At 55.3% G+C, this 7,509-nt stretch overlaps 1 long non-coding RNA gene across 2 annotated transcripts; it reads right to left on the bottom strand.

Annotated features, from left to right (window-relative positions):
- Positions 1-711: 711 nt before the first annotated feature.
- LOC105079783 (uncharacterized) lies at positions 712-7,458 on the bottom strand. 2 transcript variants are annotated; one of them, XR_012500919.1, is made up of 5 exons: positions 7,189-7,458; positions 4,584-4,770; positions 4,245-4,350; positions 3,971-4,096; positions 712-3,844 (listed from the first exon to the last, which is right to left on the bottom strand). It is a non-coding gene; the product is annotated as an uncharacterized LOC105079783 (long non-coding RNA). The 2 variants fall into 2 exon arrangements; XR_012500920.1 differs by lacking the exon at positions 4,584-4,770.
- Between the last annotated feature and the right edge of the window lie 51 nt (positions 7,459-7,509).

Raw genomic sequence — 7,509 nt, 5'->3', positions numbered from 1 at the left:
GTTATTCAGTTACTTAACAGGACAGACGGCACAGCTGGATTAGAACCCGGGCAATGAGTCTCGAGAGCCTGGGTCTTGAGTCCTCTGCGACCGTGGTCCTCAGCCGGGGCAGGTTTCGCCTCCCCCAGGGTCAGTTGGCAGCACCTGGAGAGGCCCTCGGTTCCCATCTGCGTCTGTGGCGGTGGGCTCCCAGCACCTGATGGGCCAAGGCCAGGCCGCGTCTGAACATCCCACAGCACACAGGGCAATGCGGAACTCTCCAGCCCCAAAAACTAGTGGTGCGGGAGTTAACATTGCCTTTGTCTGTTATTTGACTGCCCAATGGAAATCATTTTATTTTTCTGATTATGTATCATTACTAAAAACTCAGTCAATTCAGAGAACCTGACATTAGAACATGCAAATGGGGCCTTTAGGTTACTCCTTTTCCACACGTGGAATCTTACTACAGACACTGATCTGTGCGGGTCCCCTTAGCCGGCACTGTGCTGAAATACACATGGTAGGCTTTTTTCCATGTCAGTAAACACAGGTCAGTGGTGACAGGTTCTCAAAGAGGTCACTCCGCCCCATAGCCAGAGTGTGATGGAAATCGGTGGGGGCCTTTTACGGGGGGCACCTGGCATTTATGGGTGCGGAGTATCCTACACTGTCAATCCCCCACGGGGAAGAGCACCCCTCAGAATTTTGAAACATCACTCCGGACATTCATGTAGTTGAAAAACTTGTTTGGAATCATCTACGATCCACACTTCACTTTAAATTAGACACAAATAATTCCCTCGTGGTGTTAACGTGTACTTCAGACGCCAGGAGCATGAAGGGATGTTGAGGGTAGATGGCACCCCCGTGTTCATCTGGAGAAAGCCCACCACCAACAGTAAGGAAGCCAGTGAGACAGGACCTCCCAGCGTGCACGGCTGGCGGGTCCGCCTCCCAGCCCGGGTGACCCATGGGGATTCGCACAGGGACCAGCCCGGTCACGGGTTTCTGAGATGTTTGGGAATCTGCAGCCACTGCAACGGGCACCCCACTGTGACACCCCAGCCCCTCAGCCACCAGAGCTGCAGGCAGAGCCTCATCATGCTCGCAACCCGGGGCCCCGACTCCCCAAAGAAGCAACAGTGGGAAGGGATGAACCCCCCTCACTCGTGTGCGGCTGTACTAGTCCCGGTGCCGCCCCGGGAGGAGGCCTGGGCCCCGAACGCTGCCTGCGCCTGCATTTCTTACCCTGATGTTTCGGGGTGTCGGGTCAGGCGAGATGAAACAGAGAGAGTGATCGGTGGGGTGCTGCTGAGTGACTTTTCTCTTAAATGTCTCCTCTTGTTCATCTTGCTAACATCCTGACCTGAAAGGAAACTTCTATTTCTCTCTCCTCCTAATGAAAAGTGGCTGCTCGGGTTTGAGGGCAGTGACGTTCCTCCCGCCACCACTGTGAACAAGAACAGAGGCAGCTCTCGGCGGTCGCGGCAACGCTGACACGGGTGATCAAAACCCACCGAAAATCTCGGAGCTTCGATTTACCATCGCTCTTGAGTTCTCTTCCCAGGCTTACCAGCACCGCTAGGGACTCGGCAAATGTTTGGGAACCTGGTGACTTGCAGCGGTCCTGCCGCTGCGCGGAGACCTAGTCGTCGGCGGAGAGGAGGTTTTGCATTTCTTTCTAGAGATCCTCTGCCTCCTGAAACCTGGCCTCTGACCTCTGCTTCCTCACCTTCTTTTCACTCCGATCGCTCTCATTAGCAACTGCCTGCTCCTCCTCTGCTCTGTCTCTTAAATTTCTGCCTTTCTCTCCCACCTTGGTTTGCACGTTAACCTAGAATTTCACGCCCGGATCACTGCAACTTCCTTTCTGCCCCCAAGCCCCTCACATAAACCTCAGCCATGAATCTGCGCTCAGACACCAGCGAACTCTTTATCCTGATGTGGAAGCCCTCCCTCCCCTGGCCCTGGGGGCCTTGTCTTGTATCCCTCTCTCCCTCCACCATCCACCGTCCGTCCACAACCCGTCGTCTCATCGACTTACCTCGTATCTATCCATCTGTCCAACACCCGTCTGTCCATCCATCAGCTGTCTGTTACCACCCTCTACTCTCACACGTAGGCCTTTACCTGAACCAGCACCAGGCCCCCTCTGCCCCCAGAAACTTCTGTTCGTTCCTGAAGACACGCCTCTTTTGTCCAAGTCCTGCAAGATGCGTCTCGAATAAACTGGACTCCACATCCACACGTTTGGGGACCGCCCACCTCGGCCCCTCTCCGGGCTCACGATGCACTTTGACACTTTAAGGCCCTTAGAAGCCTCATAGCTAAATATGTCCTATTCTCTCTGCCTGGAATATCCCCCAGCCCCTCCCCCACCGGCTAGTTAAATCTTTGCTTACCCTTCAGACCCTGCTTAAATGTCACGTTCTCAGGGAAGAAGGGAAGCCTTCCTTTACCCCTCTTCCCAACCTAGACGAGGCCCTGTGACAGCTTCCAGCGTCTTCCGTCCCCCTGGGCCTCAGTCATCACCTTATGACCAGCACGCTGTCTGCACCTCCCGCTGGGATGCAGGTTCCCCGGAGGCGGGGCCCCCACTCTTGCTCGGCGTCTGACCCCCACGCCCAGCACAGTGCTGGCGCCGGTGGGCTCCTCCCTGCTCACTGACCCACCAAAGGAAAAGTGCAACTTTGGGAAACGTTACACCAAACGCCATTCTGGATGCGGGGCCTTCTCTCCCTTGTTATCAGACAGGCTTTGCCCCACAAGGGAGACACCCGTCCCTTTGCCTGAAGTGCTTCACCTCTTTGACAGGTGACAAACCCTGCCCACTGAGATCGGTCAGGACTCCTTCTGTTGCAAGTCCCAGAAAATCCAGTTAAAACTCATCTGAATGACAAAGAGCACTGAAGACTCAGAGGCTGGGACTAGGTCCCGGCAAGGCTCCTGCAGCACAGCAAACGTCGTCATCCGGGGTCGCGGGTCCCCCCGGCTCCCTTCCGTCCCCCAAGTCCGCGTCCCGGGGGAGGCTTCCACCCGGCGCCCACACCCCTCCACAGCCCCGGGCTCCCGCTCTTCAGTAGAAGTCTCATTCCACTCTGAGTGTCTGCAGGCGTCCTCCAAGCAAAACACAGGAAGCTTTCCTTTCCACGAAGTCCTGGGCGCGTGTGCCTCCTTGGCTCTGAACCAACCACGGTTTCATCCAATCACAGCCCAACTGGCCTGAAGCATCAACACCAGGCAGACGAGGACGGGGGAGGAGAGGTTTGTCAAAGGAGCTTTGTTCTGTTTGGAAGAAGAAGTGACTTCGGGGAGGTCACGATCTTTCAAGGCTGATTCAAGCCTGAACTCTAAGAAGTTTTCCCTGAAAACTCCAGACAGCGGTCCAGTCTCCTTTGCTGTGACCTGCCAAACGGCGCTTATGGTCTGCAGCCCAAACTTCGGGCCTTTCATACGTGGTGTTAGCTCGTCCTCTAAGGGGCTCAGCTACATACGCCTGGCCTCCGGCTGCAGGAGTTACTTACTTCTGCATGACACTGACCCCAAAACTTGGTGGGCTAAGACCATCAACTCATTCCAGCCCTGGATTCTCTGGGCCAAAAATTCAGGGTGGGCACAGTGGGGAGGTCGGAAGCCCCAGGCAAGAGGGCCAGAAGGCAGGGAGGGACTGAGCGGCTGGGGGCAGGCGGGAGTCACCCAGAGGTGTCGTCACGCACACTCACAATTTCTAGTCCTAATGCGGGTCTAGTGAGATGTCACCTTCTCCAGGAGACCTGCCCGGACACACGGCTCTTTTCTACCATCACGAAATATTTGAAGTGCTGCCTGGTTGCTTGCTTGCTCCTCCGCTGAGCGGCAAGCTCTGTGAAAGCAGAGACAAAACCCGTCTCAGTGACCATTGTGTGACCGTGCCTGCAGCGCAGGAAGCCCTCAAAGAACAGGGGGCAGCTGCCGGCATTGCCCCGCCCCCCAGAGCGCTTGTCCTTACCACTTCAGTCCAGGCGGGTCCCGCTTCCAGCCACCAGCACCTGTGTCCCTTCGCCTGAGAACTGTCCCTGGTCCCCGAAGCCTGCTCTGCCTACCCCAGCAGCAGGGCAGCAGTCCCAGGGAATTCCTGCTCTGGGAGCAGTTCTCAATCAGTGATCGATGGGGTTGGTTACAAGTACCTCAGCCCCCTGCCCTCTCGGGTGGGACAACTCTGATTCACCTGCACTGAATCCCAAAGTTTCCCAGCGTGACTAAGCCCCCCAGTGGCAGCTGACCTGACAATGTACTCTTTACTGGCAGCCGTCTTTCTCTGTCTGACTTCTTCACTTCAGCTCCCCAAGAAAGATCTTGCTCTCAGTTCCTTGACTGGGATCTGCTTCCCTGAGAAGCCACACCAGGACGGAATGTTTGTTGAATGAATAAGCGAGCCTCTGTCCCAGTCCCCGCCCGCCCACCCACCCAGCACACCACGGCTGGTGCACGAAAGCTGACTGCCAGCAGCCTCGCGTGCTCTGAGCCAGGGAGAGCGAACACCCAGCAGGGAATTTCAGACCTTCACTCCCCTCTCTGCTGGCATTTGTAACCGGGACACAGCCACGGGAACATGATTTTACCTCCAAGTGCGAAGTTGAGACGCAGAAGCGGAAGAGATGGTTAAGTCATAGACCACACGGCCCCCGAGGGTGAAATGGGCTGAGGCGGCAGAGGCCAGGGCTGGCGAGGTCACTCGCCAGGGATATTATACCACTTGCTTTCCATCTGCTCGGCACTCAGCCGGCACCACAGCGTCCTCCTTGCCTCCTGTGGCAGGAACAGAGACCAGCGCCACTCGGGGTGTGTCACCCAGCAGTGCAGGGGAAACGGGGACAGGCGCGCAGTTCGCGGCTTCCCTCCCTTCTCTCCTCCACAAGCCGGGCTTGTAACTTGGAAAGGGATTTGCAGCGGACCACACATGGCTCTGGGGTCAGCCAGCGTACCTCGTCTTTCTTTTATCCCCCCCAACCCTTCACCTACAATTCTCTTATTTCCCCCCTCATGGCACTTTAGTTGGCCATGCATAGGGAGACTGTGGCGTGGTTCTGTGGGGACTGAGCCCTAGACAGGCTGGGAGAGCATGAGGCTGAGTCCTGCAGGGCCTCTGAGGTCAGAAAAATCAATGGTCCAGGACATGCTGTCCTCCCCAGGCCACACCCCGCCCACCTCTGAGGGGGAGGGGGGACAGAAGGGAGAAGCGGTCCCTGGGAAAACAGACTTGTGCTTCCCTCTACAACTCAGAAGTAATCTTTAAATGAAATTTAACTAAATGTAGACAGGTAAAGTAATCTTAAGAAATGTAAGGACTCCAAGTATTGAAGAAGAGGGAGCCATACTGCCATATTTTAAGTGTGTGTGTGTGTGTGTGTGCGCGCACACGCCTGTCTGCAAGTGTGTGCATGGGGGGAGCGTGCGTCAGGAAGACATTTCCCTCTCCCCATCAAAGTTCTCCTGGCTGGTCCAAGAATTAAACTGACATGAGAGATTAACAAATCAAAAGAGAAAAATCAAACAACAGTTTAAGAACCACGTGTACATGGGAGAGACCCAGGAAAACTGAGTAACTCACCTAAATGGCCAGAACTCTCACCTTAAATACCATCTTCAGCCAAAGACAAAAGAGGATGTTGTAGGTAGTGGTTTGAGAACTCAAAGGGGAGGGAGGCAACTGACATGGAGATGGAAAAGCAAACACCTGGTAAACAAATGCTTGCGGGCCAGGCAGAGACAGCAGGACACAGAGAGGAAATTTAACGTACAGACTCTACTGGGCTCCTCCCTGTGGACACATCTAGTTCGTACTCTAAGTATCCATGGTGATGCTCCCTTCCTGGAACAGGGCCTCCATCTACATTCTTTAAGCAGTTAGGGGAAGGTCAGAGGTTCTTCTGGAGTCTTTTAAGCCTCAAAAATAATCAGTGCAAATTAATCCTCATGCCAAAGAGACACGTTTTGGGGTATCAAGTTTTGCTCCCCTACATGTATTCCTGTTGTTACTGGGACCTATCCCCTCCTCTCTAATGCTGACTGGCATGTCTCCCTGCTTCCGATACCTTCCTCTCACATCCAATCACCTACCAATCTTATTACTCCAAATCCTGCATTCAACTCCCCTACCTTAAAACCAGTGGCTCCAGTTGCCTCTAGGGGGCATGCTGAAGTGCTGCAGAGCCCTGTAAGGTTCCTGGGAGGCATGAGGGAATGGTGGGGACTGAGGCCAACAGAGAGCCCATGCCTGGTTTAAAGGTAGCAGAGTAATCCCACAACTGCTCACTACAGAATCATGAGTGCAGTGATGTCACGTCTTCCCAGTCTACCAAGAGATACTAGGAAGATACCGACTTTTAAAACTTCTTATAAATTTAACAAAGCAAGTTTCTAGGATTAAAAAAAATTCATCTCATGGCATCAGCTTGCAAATTCCAGCCCAGAGGATCAAGTTTAAGCCCATTAGCATGGCATCCAACGCCCTTTACAGGCCTGTCTATTCTTGGTTCTGTCCCAGTCAATCCCTTTTCCCCAAAGTCCCACAACCCCCAGAAGCTGCTCAAGTTAACATACAAGAGCAGAAGGAGAGAGCGTGGCATCCACGCGGCGAGCTCGCTGTCCCTGCTTGGAATGCTGTTTAAGGTGGCTCTGAAGGAGGTGAGGGGGCACCCAGCCCCCGGGGCTCCTTCTTGACTCACGTCCCCTCTGCTCCCACCCTGCCAGCTTGAAGACCCTGTTTCCTCACACAGGACGTGGGGCTACGTTCTCATCCGCACAGTAAACCCAGGTCAGTCTTGAACTTGGCTCAGACCTCCCTGAAGACTTGCCAGAAGGAATCCTTCCCTTCACTTCTCTACCTTGAACGCCTCTCACTATCACACGTGTCACAATGTCATGTATTTGTGCTTCTGGCGCCTGACCCCCCATCCCCCCCCCCCACAGTGAGCTCTCGGAGTTGGGGGGGCGGTCCTGTGTGGCACCTATGTGCTCAGGGCCTGGTTCACACAGCCCTCCTTCTCCCTCTGCCTCCTGCCGTCTGGAATCATCCATCACACTTCCACAAACACACCAGACATCCAACCAATAACTCCTGATTGAAACGGAGCCAAAAGGAGATCTGAGAATTCACATGGCTGGGTTCCTGGCTCACAACTTCTCGGAGCCCTGCCCTCGCTGCCACCCGCCTAACCCACTTACTAACGCAGATTCCTGCTCCTCCGCCCGCGGGGGGTCTGCGACGGGCCCACCTGCTGCTCCGGGGTCTAGGCCGTGCGGGGGCCCAGGTGGCCGGCGGAGCGCAGTGACGAGTCTGGCCAGACTGGAAAGGGGACAGCTCTGTCAGGATGCCTGGACACACCGTGTGCCCAAACAGAAGCGACGGGAAGGAGGACGCGGCCGCTCCCGCTGGCCTAGGAAGCGGCCCTGGAAGCGGGAGGGGCATGGGATGGAGGGCTCGGGGGGGGGGGGGGGGGGTCGGCTCCCAAAGAGCGGCAGGGATTTCTAGGGAGGAGGAGTCAG

The sequence above is a fragment of the Camelus bactrianus genome, chromosome 20 (assembly GCF_048773025.1).
Source record: "Camelus bactrianus isolate YW-2024 breed Bactrian camel chromosome 20, ASM4877302v1, whole genome shotgun sequence".
NCBI lineage: Eukaryota > Metazoa > Chordata > Mammalia > Artiodactyla > Camelidae > Camelus > Camelus bactrianus.
Note: the sequence above shows the minus strand (reverse complement) of the source record. Positions and strands in the feature narration are given on the sequence as shown.